This window comes from Dermochelys coriacea, chromosome 5 (genome assembly GCF_009764565.3).
Source record: "Dermochelys coriacea isolate rDerCor1 chromosome 5, rDerCor1.pri.v4, whole genome shotgun sequence".
Taxonomy (NCBI): Eukaryota; Metazoa; Chordata; order Testudines; family Dermochelyidae; genus Dermochelys; species Dermochelys coriacea.
Genome location: NC_050072.1, coordinates 46346267 through 46360054, shown reverse-complemented (window position 1 = coordinate 46360054; position 13788 = coordinate 46346267). Strand labels below are relative to the sequence as shown.

Here is a 13788-nt window from a genome sequence, read left to right as displayed (position 1 = left end):
GACGTCTGATTTGTGTCCATTCATTCTTTTACGTAGAGACTGTCCAGTTTGGCCAATGTACATGGCAGAGGGGCATTGCTGGCACATGATGGCATATATCACATTGGTAGATGCGCAGGTGAACGAGCCTCTGATAGTGTGGCTGATGTGATTAGGCCCTATGATGGTATCCCCTGAATAGATATGTGGACAGAGTTGGCAACGGGCTTTGTTGCAAGGATAGGTTCCTGGGTTAGTGGTTCTGTTGTGTGGTGTGTGGTTGCTGGTGAGTATTTGCTTCAGATTGGGGGGCTGTCTGTAAGCAAGGACTGGTCTGTCTCCCAAGATCTGAGAGAGCGATGGCTCGTCCTTCAGGATAGGTTCTAGATCCTTGATGATGCGTTGGAGAGGTTTTAGTTGGGGGCTGAAGGTGATGGCTAGTGGCGTTCTGTTGTTTTCTTTGTTGGGCCTGTCCTGTAGTAGGTGACTTCTGGGTACTCTTCTGGCTCTGTCAATCTGTTTCTTCACTTCAGCAGGTGGGTATTGTAGTTGTAGGAATGCATGATAGAGATCTTGTAGGTGTTTGTCTCTGTCTGAGGGGTTGGAGCAAATGCGGTTATATCGTAGAGCTTGGCTGTAGACAATGGATCGAGTGGTACGATCTGGATGAAAGCTAGAGGCATGTAGGTAGGAATAGCGGTCAGTAGGTTTCCGATATAGGGTGGTGTTTATGTGACCATCGCTTATTAGCACCGTAGTGTCCAGGAAGTGGATCTCTTGTGTGGACTGGTCCAGGCTGAGGTTGATGGTGGGATGGAAATTGTTGAAATCATGGTGGAATTCCTCAAGAGCTTCTTTTCCATGGGTCCAGATGATGAAGATGTCATCAATGTAGCGCAAGTAGAGTAGGGGCATTAGGGGACGAGAGCTGAGGAAGCGTTGTTCTAAGTCAGCCATAAAATGTTGGCATACTGTGGGGCCATGCGGGTACCCATCGCAGTGCCGCTGATTTGAAGGTATACATTGTCACCAAATGTGAAATAGTTATGGGTCAGGACAAAGTCACAAAGTTCTGCCACCAGGTTAACCGTGACAGTATCGGGGATACTGTTCCTGACGGCTTGTAGTCCATCTTTGTGTGGAATGTTGGTGTAGAGGGCTTCTACATCCATAGTGGCTAGGATGGTGTTTTTAGGAAGATCACCAATGGACGGTAGTTTCCTCAGGAAATCGGTGGTGTCTCGAAGATAGCTGGGAGTGCTGGTAACGAAGGGCCTGAGGAGGGAGTCTACATAGCCAGACAATCCTGCTGTCAGGGTGCCAATGCCTGAGATGATGGGGCGTCCAGGATTTCCAGGTTTATGGATCTTGGGTAGCAGATAGAATACCCCAGGTCGGGGCTCCAGAGGTGTGTCTGTGCGGATTTGTTCTTGTGCTTTTTCAGGGAGTTTCTTGAGCAAATGCTGTAGTTTCTTTTGGTAACTCTCAGTGGGATCAGAGGGTAATGGCTTGTAGAAAGTGGTGTTGGAGAGCTGCCTAGTAGCCTCTTGTTCATACTCCGACCTATTCATGATGACGACAGCACCTCCTTTGTCAGCCTTTTTGATTATGATGTCAGAGTTGTTTCTGAGGCTGTGGATGGCACTGTGTTCTGCATGGCTGAGGTTATGGGGTAAGCGATGCTGCTTTTCCACAATTTCAGCTCGTGCACGTCGGCGGAAGCAGTCTATGTAGAAATCCAGGCTGCTGTTTCGACCTTCAGGAGGAGTCCACCCAGAATCCTTCTTTTTGTAGTGTTGGCAGGAAGGTCTCTGTGGGTTAATATGTTGGTCAGAGGTGTGTTGGAAATATTCCTTGAGTCTGAGACGTCGAAAATAGGATTCTAGGTCACCACAGAACTGTATCATGTTCGTGGGGGTGGAGGGGCAAAAGGAGAGGCCCCGAGATAGGACAGATTCTTCCGCTGGGCTAAGAGTATAGTTGGATAGATTAACAATATTGCTGGGTGGGTTACGGGAACCATTGTTGTGGCCCCTTGTGGCATATAGTAGTTTAGATAGCTTAGTGTCCTTTTTCTTTTGTAGAGAATCAAAGTGTGTTTTGTAAATGGCTTGTCTAGTTTTTGTAAAGTCCAGCCACGAGGAAGTTTGTGTGGAAGGTTGGTTCTTTATGAGAGTATCCAGTTTTGAGAGCTCATTCTTAATCTTTCCCTGTTTGCTGTAGAGGATGTTGATCAGGTGGTTGCGCAGTTTCCTTGAGAGTGTGTGGCACAAGCTGTCAGCATAGTCTGTGTGGTATGTAGATTGTAATGGATTTTTTACCTTCAGTCCTTTCGGTATGATGTCCATCTGTTTGCATTTGGAGAGGAAGATGATGTCTGTCTGTATCTGTGCGAGTTTTTTCATGAAGTTGACAGATTTCCACTCTATACGGCTAAATTCAGTGCCTTGCATAATCACAGGTTTCAGAGTAGCAGCCGTGTTAGTCTGTATTCGCAAAAAGAAAAGGAGTACTTGTGGCACCTTAGAGACTAACAAATTTATTAGAGCATAAGCTTTCGTGAGTTACAGCTCACTTCATCGGATGCATTTGGTGGAAAAAACAGAGGAGAGATTTATATACACACACACAGAGAACATGAAACAATGGGTTTATCATACACTCTGTAAGGAGAGTGATCACTTAAAATAAGCCATCACCAACAGCGGGGGGGGGAAGGAGGAAAACCTTTCATGGTGACAAGCAGGTAGGCTAATTCCAGCAGTTAACAAGAATATCAGAGGAACAGTGGGGGGTGGGGTGGGAGGGAGAAATACCATGGGGAAATAGTTTTACTTTGTGTAATGACTCATCCATTCCCAGTCTCTATTCAAGCCTAAGTTAATTGTATCCAGTTTGCAAATTAATTCCAATTCAGCAGTCTCTCGTTGGAGTCTGTTTTTGAAGCTTTTTTGTTGAAGTATAGCCACTCTTGGGTCTGTGATCGAGTGACCAGAGAGATTGAAGTGTTCTCCAACTGGTTTTTGAATGTTATAATTCTTGATGTCTGATTTGTGTCCATTCATTCTTTTACGTAGAGACTGTCCAGTTTGGCCAATGTACATGGCAGAGGGGCATTGCTGGCACATGATGGCATATATCACATTGGTAGATGCGCAGGTGAACGAGCCTCTGATAGTGTGGCTGATGTGATTAGGCCCTATGATGGTATCCCCTGAATAGATATGTGGACAGAGTTGGCAACGGGCTTTGTTGCAAGGATAGGTTCCTGGGTTAGTGGTTCTGTTGTGTGGTGTGTGGTTGCTGGTGAGTATTTGCTTCAGATTGGGGGGCTGTCTGTAAGCAAGGACTGGTCTGTCTCCCAAGATCTGAGAGAGCGATGGCTCGTCCTTCAGGATAGGTTCTAGATCCTTGATGATGCGTTGGAGAGGTTTTAGTTGGGGGCTGAAGGTGATGGCTAGTGGCGTTCTGTTGTTTTCTTTGTTGGGCCTGTCCTGTAGTAGGTGACTTCTGGGTACTCTTCTGGCTCTGTCAATCTGTTTCTTCACTTCAGCAGGTGGGTATTGTAGTTGTAGGAATGCATGATAGAGATCATGTAGGTGTTTGTCTCTGTCTGAGGGGTTGGAGCAAATGCGGTTATATCGTAGCGCTTGGCTGTAGACAATGGATCGAGTGGTATGATCTGGATGAAAGCTAGAGGCATGTAGGTAGGAATAGCGGTCAGTAGGTTTCCGATATAGGGTGGTGGTTATGTGACCATCGCTTATTAGCACCGTAGTGTCCAGGAAGTGGATATCTTGTGTGGACTGGTCCAGGCTGAGGTTGATGGTGGGATGGAAATTGTTGAAATCATGGTGGAATTCCTCAAGAGCTTCTTTTCCATGGGTCCAGATGATAAAGATGTCATCAATGTAGGGCAAGTAGAGTAGGGGCATTAGGGGACGAGAGCCGAGGAAGCGTTGTTCTACGTCAGCCATAAAAATGTTGGCATACTGTGGGGCCATGCGGGTACCCTCCCCATGGTATTTCTCCCTCCCACCCCACCCCCCACTGTTCCTCTGATATTCTTGTTAACTGCTGGAATTAGCCTACCTGCTTGTCACCATGAAAGGTTTTCCTCCTTCCCCCCCCTGCTGTTGGTGATGGCTTATTTTAAGTGATCACTCTCCTTACAGTGTGTATGATAAACCCATTGTTTCATGTTCTCTGTGTGTGTGTGTATATAAATCTCTCCTCTGTTTTTTCCACCAAATGCATCCGATGAAGTGAGCTGTAGCTCACGAAAGCTTATGCTCTAATAAATTTGTTAGTCTCTAAGGTGCCACAAGTACTCCTAATCAAGTACAGTTACTCTTCAGGTATACGCGTTACAAGAAAAACATATTAAAAATAATAAAAGAACCTACAGTTATCCTAGTAAGCTTAGCAGAGATCACTCCCTCACGCCAGCAAGGGCTCTGGTTGGTGATTAGTCCTTTGAACCCCACAGAAGAATTTTCCCTGTGGTCACAAGTTTGTCACAGCTTCAGCTCAGAACAAGCACATAAAGTCGTGAAGAGGTGAGTCCCTCCTTTATCCAGTTTTGGTCTTTGATGAGACTGTGAATAGGTAATGCATTTCCTTCTCAGAGTGAAGCTTCAAAAGGCTGAGTTCCTGCATACCCCAAGTAGGTGCATTTGCATATCTTGTAAAAGAAGTTACATACAATCCCACAACGCTGACAGCTTAAATCACAATAGTATTCTGAAGTATTTTATCTACTATTTTACCTACTATTGGTAAGATGCTTTGAGATCTATGGTTGAAAAATGCTATATAAGAGCTAGTTGTTAGTAGTAGTAATGCCAAAAAGTTATAAAGTGATAACAGAATTCCTTCCCCCCCCCACAGTTTTATTATATACATTTGATAAGTTTATGTACAATAAATTTAACAATGGAGCCTCTTTCAAGTGTTTTGTATGTCTCTTTCACATCAAGGTGGGTGGGGGGGGGGAGTTTTTTTTTAAGTGTAACCACAAACTAATGAGCGGGAGACTGCTTGGTTAGGTGCGCCATGTTCAAACCACTGTCAGGCTGCATGGAGGAGAAATGCTTGCGATCTCTCATTCCTCATAGTGATGAATGTAAACAGCACATCTATATTCATGCTATGATTTCAAAACCAGGGCACTAAGGCCACCTGTAAAAAGGAAGTTTGAAATTAAGCGGAGAGTTCCGCTACATTTTTTGTGGAACAGTGCTTTTGGGCTCTGCTGACTGGTGGAATAAAATAGTGTTGTTAATCTGGGGTGATAAACAGTGGCTGCAGAATTTCAGAATGTGAAAATCCACTTTCCTAGAAATCTGTGCAGAGCTCAAGCCGGTGCAGTGGAACACCTATATGAAAGTTGCCCTCAATATTGAGAAGCATGTGGCCATAGCCATGTGAGAGCTTGCCCCACCCCCCCGATTGCTACTGGTCATTTGCTAACCCATCAGAGTTGGTAGTTGTACAGTTAGGACTGTTGTCATGAAGGTGTGCGCTGCTGTCTAGAGCAGAGGTTCTCAAACTGTGGTCTGTGGACACAAGCTCCGTTCAGGTGGTCTGCGGATAGTTCCCTCTAAGGTGTGCGCCTGGGCGGCCGCCCACCTAATTAGTGGAGCTGTGAAGGCGTAGGTGCCTGGATCCTGGAGAAGACACACATGTAAGGTGTGTAACATGCTGGCCTTGGATGGAATAGGGGGTATTTCTATTGGATGGAATTGGTGGCCTTGGAGGGAATCGGTGGAAGGAAGCAGTAGGGTGAGGTGGGGGAAATAGGAGATAGTTGGGGGGGACAGTGGGTTGAGAAGAGGAGGTGGGGGGAAATTTGGGACCTGCAGGGCTGCGGTGGCCAGAGAAAGAGGCAATTTTTCCCAGCTCCAGAGCTGTGGCTGCCAGGGAGAGACAGCCCTCCTTCCCAGCCCCAGCTCGGTGGCTGCCATGGTGGGGGAGAAACACGCCCCCCCCCCCCCCCCAGCCCAGTTGGCTAGCTGCTGCTGAGTGAGAGAGACTGCTCTCCCCAAACTACTGCTAAAACTTAATGGAAATTACTTGTCCAGACAAGTGATTTCCATTATGTGTGGGGAGAGGTATGGAAGGCCAGATCTTTATCTGGTATAGTTCTGGCTCTTCAGAGTACTCCCATTGACTCTTAAGTGGCAAGCAGCACTAGGTTTGGTCTGAATGCTGCTAGGTGTTTTGTAGGATAAAGACCTTATTTGCAAGCTCTTTGAAGCAGGGTTCTGTCTGCAAACTCCAAGCCATGTGTTAATGTGATCCAGGGCTTATAAAAACTCAACGAGTCCACTGGTTTCAGAGTGGTAGCCGTATTGGTTTGTATCAGCAAAAACAATGAGGAGTACTTGTGGCACCTTAGACTAACACATTTTTGGGGGCATAAGTTTTCATGGGCTAAAACCCACTTCATCAGATGCATGGAGTGGAAAATACAGTAGGCAGAGATCTATATATATACACACACACAGTACATGAAAAGATGGGAGTTGCCTTACCAAGTGGGGGATCAGTTCTAACGAGACAATTCAATTAAACTGGAAGTGGGCTATTATCAACAGGAGGAAAAATCACTTTTGTAGTGGTAATCAGGGTGACCCATTTCAAACAGTTGACAAGAAGGTGTGGGTAACAGTAGGGGGAAATTAGCTTGGGGAAATTAGTTTTTAGTTTTTGTAGTGATCCAACCACTCCCAGTCTTTATTCAGGCCTAATTTGATGGTCTCCAGTTTGCAAATTAATTCCAGTTCTGCAGTTTCTCCAGAGAGATTGAAATGTTCTCCGACTGGTTTTTGAATATTATAATCTTGACATTTCATTTGTGTCCATTTATTCTTTTGTGTAGAGGCTGTCCGGTTTGGCCAGTGTACATGGCAGAGGGGCATTGCTGGCACATATCACATAGAATCATAGAACATCAGGGTTGGAAGGGACGTCAGGAGGTCATCTAGTCCAACCTCCTGCTCAAAGCAGGACCAATCCCCAACTAAATCATCCCAGCCAGGGCTTTGTCAAGCCTGACCTTAAAAACCTCAAAGGAAGGAGATTCCACCACTTCACTAGGTAACGCATTCCAGTGCTTCACCACCCTCCTGGTGAAAAAGTTTTTCCTAATATCCAACTTAAACCTCCCCCACTGCAACTGGAGACCAATACTCCTTTTTCTATCATCTGCTACCACTAAGAACAGTGTAGATCCATCCTCTTTGGAACCCCCTTTCAGGTAGTTGAAAGCAGCTATCAAATCCTCCCTCATTCTTTTCTTCTATAGACTAAACAATCCCAGTTCCCTCAGCCTCTTCTCATAAGACATGTGTTCCAGTCCCCTAATAATTTTTGTTGCCCTCCGCTGGACGCTTTCCAATTTTTCCACATCTTTCTTGTTGTGTGGGGCCCAAAACTGGATACAGTACTCCAGATGAGGCCTCACCAATGTCGAATAGAGGGGAACGATCACGTCTCTGTCTGCTGGCAATGCCCCTACTTATACATCCCAAAATGCCATTGGCCTTCTTGGCAACAAGGGCACATTGTTGACTCATATCCACTCATATTCTCGTCCACTGTAACCCCTAGGTCCTTTTCTGCAGAACTGCTGCCTAGCCGTTCGGTCCCTAGTCTGTAGCGGTGCATGGGATTCTTCCGTCCTAAGTGCAGGACTCTGCACTTGTCCTTGTTGAACCTCATCATATTTCTTTTGGCCCAATCCTCTAATTTGTCTAGGTCCCTCTGTAGCCTATCCCTACCTTCCAGCGTATCTACCTCTCCTTCCAGTTTAGTGTCATCTGCAAACTTGCTGAGGGTGCAATCCACACCATCCTCCAGATCATTTATGAAGATATTGAACAAAACCGATCCGAGGACCGACCCTTGGGGCACTCCACTTGATACCAGCTGCCAGTTAGACATGGAGCCATTGATCATTACCCACTGAGCCTGACAATCTAGCCAGCTTTCTGTCCACCTTATAGTCCATTCATCCAGCCCATACTTGCTGGCAAGAATACTGTGGGAGATGGTATTAAAAGCTTTGCTAAAGTCAAGATATAACCGGTCCTCTGCTTTCTCCTCATCCACAGAGCCAGTTATCTCATCATAGAAGGCAATTAGATTAGTCAGGCATGACTTGCCCTTGGTGAATCCATACTGACTGTTCCTGATCACTTTCCTCTCCTCTAAGTGCTTCAGAATTGATTCCTTGAGGACATGCTCTATGATTTTTCTAGGGACTGAGGTGAGGCTTACTGGCTTGTAGTTCCCCAGATCCTCCTTTTCCCCTTTTTTAAAGATGGCACTACATTAGCCTTTTTCCAGTTGTCTTGGACCTCCCCTGATCGCCATGAGTTTTCAGAGATAATGGCCAATGTCTCTGCAATCACATCCGCCAACTCCTTTAGCACTCTTGGATGCAGCGCATCTGGCCCCATTGACTTGTTCTTGTCCAGCTTTTCTAAATAGTCCCGAACCACTTCTTTCTCCACAGAAGGCTGGTCACCTCCTCCCCATGCTGTGCTGCCCAGTGCAGTAGATAGGGAGCTGACCTTGTTCGTGAAGACCGAGGCAAAAAAAGCATTGACTACATTAGTTTTTTCCACATCCCCGTCACTAGGTTGCCTCCCTCATTCAGTAAGAGGCTTACACTTTCCTTGACTTTCTTCTTGTTGCTAACATACCTGAAGAAACCCTTCTTGTTACTCTTAACACCTCTTGCTAGCTGCACCTCCAGGTGTGATTTGGCCTTCCTGATTTCACTCCTGCATGCCTGAGCCATATTTTTATACTCTTCCCTGGTCATTTGTCCAAGCTCCCACTTCTTGTCAGCTTCTTTTTTGTGTTTAAGATCAGCAAGGATTTCACTGTTAAGCCAAGCTGGTCACCTTCCATGTTCACTATTCTTTCTACACATTGGGATGGTTTGGTCCTGTAACCTCAATAAGGATTCTTTAAAATACAGCCAGCTCTCCTGGACTCCTTTCCCCCTCATGTTGTTCTCCCAGGGGATCCTGCCCATCAGTTTCCTGAGGGAGTCAAAGTCTGCTTTTCTGAAGTCCAGGGTCCATATTCTGCTGCTCTCCTTTCTTCCTTGTGACAGGATCCTGAACTCAGCCATCTCATGGTCACTGCCTCCCACGTTCCCATCCACTTTTGCTTCTAATTCCCTACTAATTCTTCCCGGTTTGTGAGCAGCAGGTCAAGAAGAGCTCTGCCCCTACTTGGTTCCTCCAGCACTTGCTCCAGGAAATTGTCCCCTACACTTTCCAAAAACTTCTTGGATTGGCTGTGCACCACTGTATTGCTCTCCCAGCAGATATCAGGGTGATTGAAGTCTCCCATGAGAACCAGGGCCTGCGATCTAGTAACTTCTGTTGGTAGATGTGCACGTGAACGAGCCCCTGATGGTGTGGCTGATGTGGTTAGGTCCTCTGATGGTGTTCCTTGAATAGATATGTGGACACACATGGCAACGGGGTTTGTTGCAGGGATAAGTTCCTGGGTTAGTGTTTTTGTTGTGTGGTATCTAGTTGCTGGTGAGTATTTGCTTCAGGTTGGGGGGCTGTCTGTAAGCAAGGACTGGCCTGTCTCCCAGGGTCTGTGAGAGAGTGTCCTTCAGGATAGGTTGCAGTTCCTTGATTCGCTGGAGAGGTTTTAGTTGGGGGCTGAAGGTGATGGTTAGTGGCGTTCTGTTACTTTCTTTGTTGGGCCTGTCCTGTAATAGATGACTTCTGGGTACTCTTCTGGCTCTGTCGATGTGTTTCTTCACTTTAGCAGGCGGGTATTGTAGTTTTAAGAACTCTTGATAGACATCTAGTAGATGTTTGTCTCTGTCTGAGGGATTTGAGCAAATGCAGTTGTATCTTAGAGCTTGGCTGTAGACAATGGATTGTGCGATGTGGTCTGGATGAAAGGTGGAGGCATGTAGGTAAGTATAGCGATCAGTAGGTTTCCGGTATAGGGTGGTGGTTTGCGTTGGTGACGCACACAATGTGAAACCAGGAGAACTTTGCCTGTTTCTACAGGGCTCTGTTGCATTTGCACAGCGTGGATCCTAAACACTAATTTTAACTACCCATAACCAACCACTTTACTTCCCTTCGTATTTTCAGTGTTGTCATTTTTTTGTGGTTTTGTTTTGCTGTTTGTTTCGCTTTGTTACTTTATTTTTACTATTCTGTGTGTGTGAAATAGTAGTTTTAGAGTGGAGATCTGAGAGAAATTGCATAAGTCTGAGTGACTTTTACTCTCCTTTCCAATATCAGAAAATATTGTATTAATATTTACAATGAGAGCATGACTATTTCTAGTTGACTCATAGATTTGTTTATCATCTTAAAGCTGAGCTGTGTGTGCAGATAATATGCATGGAAGAGGGATAGTTTTATGAACTGCAAAAGCCTGTAGCATGTTAGTGTTTTGGCAGAAGTTTCATTTTTTGAGAGCAGCTTTCCTTGAAGATTTAGTGGTCTATGGTAGGAGTAGGTTATTTAATCACATTTAATCCAGAAGTGAAACGTGTTTCTTTAAATTGGTACGCTACTACACTACATACATAATTTTAATTGGTTGCATTTTTCAGATGTGTATGCATGCTTTTCATTGGATGCAATTCAGCTAACCTACCTATATTGTATTTATTGGTCATCATTGTCATGTGGAGAGATGTACCAGAACCTAGTGCTTTTTCAAAAAATGTAACAGTTGTCAGTCCAGTAAGTAGGATAGTAGTCAAGTCCCAGAAATGAATTTGTGGTTGAAAATGGGATGTTTTCAAAAGAAAACAAAAAATAATCAAACCAGTGATGGTGAGATCAGCAAAAAGTTCAAAATCAAACATGAGTACAGCAAGCGAACATTCATCTGCGAAGGAAATTTTGAGTGCAGACCCCTGTTTACTAGGAACCAGTATGAGTACCGATAATGAAAATACACTGAAACGCTAAAAACGGTAAGACAATACCACTCAGGCTATATTAATTTAGGCTTTATAGGGACTAGTGAACAAGATGAACCAAGGCCACAATGTGTGTTATGCTACGCAATGCTGGCTAATGAAAGCTTGAAGTCTGCAAACCTCCGGCGCTATTTGATGACAAATCATGCTGCTTTCAAAGATAAACCTCCTGAATTTTTCCAGTGCAAACTGAATGAGTTGAAACAAGGGAAAAGAACAATGTATGCTCATGCAACAGTAAATGTAAAGGCCCTGGAAGCTTCATATCATGCAAGCCTTAAAATTGCCGTAGTGGGGAAGCCTCACACAATTGGGAAAGAACTTATTCTGCCTGCAGCTAAAGAATTTGCATTTATAATGTGTGGAGAGAAGACGGCAAAGCAGTTAGATTGTGTGCCTCTTTCAAATGACACTGTGTCATGCAGAATTCAAGATATGGCAGCTAATGTTAAAGACATTCTTGTGAAACGTATGAACAACAGTAGGTATTCTGCATTGCAATTGGATGAGACGACTGATATTGCTGTTGTATGCAAGAAGATTTGCAACATCAGGTACGAGGTGGGAGGGGAAAGTACTGGAAGACATTTTGTTTTGTTGTTCATTGTCCAAGAACAACAACTGCCGAACAGCTTTTCCAGTTACTAGATGAATTTTTGAAGGAACACTGTATTGATTGGCCACGCTGCATTGTAGTATGTACTGATGGTGCAAGAGCAATGATGGGAAGAACCCTGTGATAATGGCTTGTATCTGTGAAGTGGCACCTAATGCCACATGGGTGCACTGTAGTATTCATTGAGAGGCACTACCTGCCAAGAAAATGCCAATGGAAATGAAGGGTGTTTTGGACTCTGCTGTGAAAACTGTTAATTTAATAAAAGCTAGATCTATGAATTCTCAAATTTTTAGTGTACTGTGCAATGAAATGGGTAGTGCTCATGAACAACTTGATTGGTGATTGTCAAGAGGCAAAGGTACTTAATTTGTTTGAGCTACATTCAGAAGTACAGCTATTTCTAATAGATCATCCATTTCAATTGTTTAGAAGATTTATCCTGGCTCTCAAGTTTGGCTTACCTCTTGGATATATTCACATGCCTAAATGAGTTGAATGCTGGGCTGCAGGGAATTTGTGACTATATTGCATGTGCGAGACAAAATCAATGCAATGATAACTTGTCTTGTTTGCTAGTCATGTAAAAAAGGACGATTTCAGCGCATTTCCAACATTGGAAGGTTTTCTGTCTGAAAATGAACTGGTTCTTGACCAAAAAAAAGACATTGAAGAACATCTTGTTGCTCTTAAGCAACAGTTTAAAGATTACTTTCCAGTAGAAGCTGAACCAAACAACTGGATACGTAATCCTTTTGGAATTGAAATCAGTGAGCTGCCTTCTGGCTTGTCCAGTAAGGCACAAGAGTGCTTGTTGGCGCCTTCTCGCAACAAAACATTACGGTCAGAATTTAAGACATTCCATAATAGAGTTTTGGATTCAAAAAACTGAAGAGTACCCAGAACTTGCAGACAAAGCAGTGTGTTTTTTCTGATGCCATTTGATACTACGTACCTGTGTGAGACAGGATTTTCATCACTTACTGCCCTCCAGTCCAAATACAGAAGCAGGATGAACGCTGAACCTGACCTAAGGCTAAAGCTGACAGACATTATGCCTGACTTCCTTGAACTTTGCTCACAAAAACAAGCACATCCATCTCATTAGAAAGGTAAGACTACTCATATTTAAAATAAGTTGTGTGCTTTTATTTGTAGAACAAAAAAAAGTTGGTTAAGGTTTTTTTTTTATATATAGCTCTTTAATCCAAAGCGCTTTACAATAGTTAACTAACAGTACAAACAACATTTGGAAAGATCACTAAGTGGTCTGATGAGACTCTCGGCAATATTCAAGTGGTCCGTGGGGAAAAAAAATGTTGGAGAACCACTGGTCTAGAGAGTTCTGTCTCCCTGGGTCAAAAGATTGGGAAATATACAGGAAATTATTAATAGGTTTTCACATTTGGGTTTGCCAACTTGGCTCAGTGATGGGACCCATGTGCCTATTTTTTGCCTCCTGCACCTGGCCTTGAAGTTCATAAATGGAAAAGGGTACTTCTCCATGGTAGTGCAAGGCCTGGTTGATAACCATGGAAAGTTCCGCAGTATATGTGTGGGATATTCAGTAAGGGCCATGCCACCTGAAAGTCTGGACTTTCTGCAATGACAAGTGGAACTTTTGCATCAATGGTTCTGTCATTCCACCACTCATTCTGGGCAAAACCTGAACACTTTGATACATGAAAGGAACTATGTATCTATACACTGAGTAGTTGCAGAAATGACTGTAGAATGTACATTTGAAAGATGGAAAAATAGATGGAAGAACCCGAGGCTGATGAGAAACATCTTTCTGTTATGATAGCTGCTTGCTGTGTTTTGCACAGCTTTTGAGAGAAGAAGGGAGAGAGCTTTGCAAATGGATGGGAGCAAGTGCTGGGCACAGTGTATGATGATTTTGAAAAGCCAAATGGAGACATCTACCAAATGATGCATCTACTCAGAGGCACTGAGTAAGGTGTGCATGCAACTCATACTTTGAGTCCAGGTGCCATTGTAAAGTGTGTATGTGATTTTTGTGTAAGCCATTTATTAGCGTGTTTTCTCTTATGTGGGTGTCATAGTACAAGAATTTAATCATAGTTGATAAGTGTATTATCCTTTTGTTTGAGGTTTTTAAGGCACTCAGTGTAAATATAGTGTATATTATGCTCATGTTACTGTTGTGACATGATGCTGCACACTTCAGTTAATGGTGCGGGAT

The 13788-nt window shown here is 44.0% G+C and overlaps 1 protein-coding gene across 3 annotated transcripts in view; it reads left to right on the top strand.

Annotated features, from left to right (window-relative positions):
- Positions 1-13788, top strand: part of SCAMP1 (secretory carrier membrane protein 1) — a 91295-nt gene that overhangs the window by 1786 nt on the left and 75721 nt on the right. Inside the window, exon 2 of one of the 3 annotated variants that reach the window (XM_043515305.1) lies at positions 4429-4538. The exons of the other annotated variants lie outside the window; for them this stretch is intronic. The gene's annotated coding sequence lies outside the window, so the exon portion shown is untranslated. The remainder of the gene's footprint in view (positions 1-4428; positions 4539-13788) is intronic. 3 annotated transcript variants of the gene reach the window in all.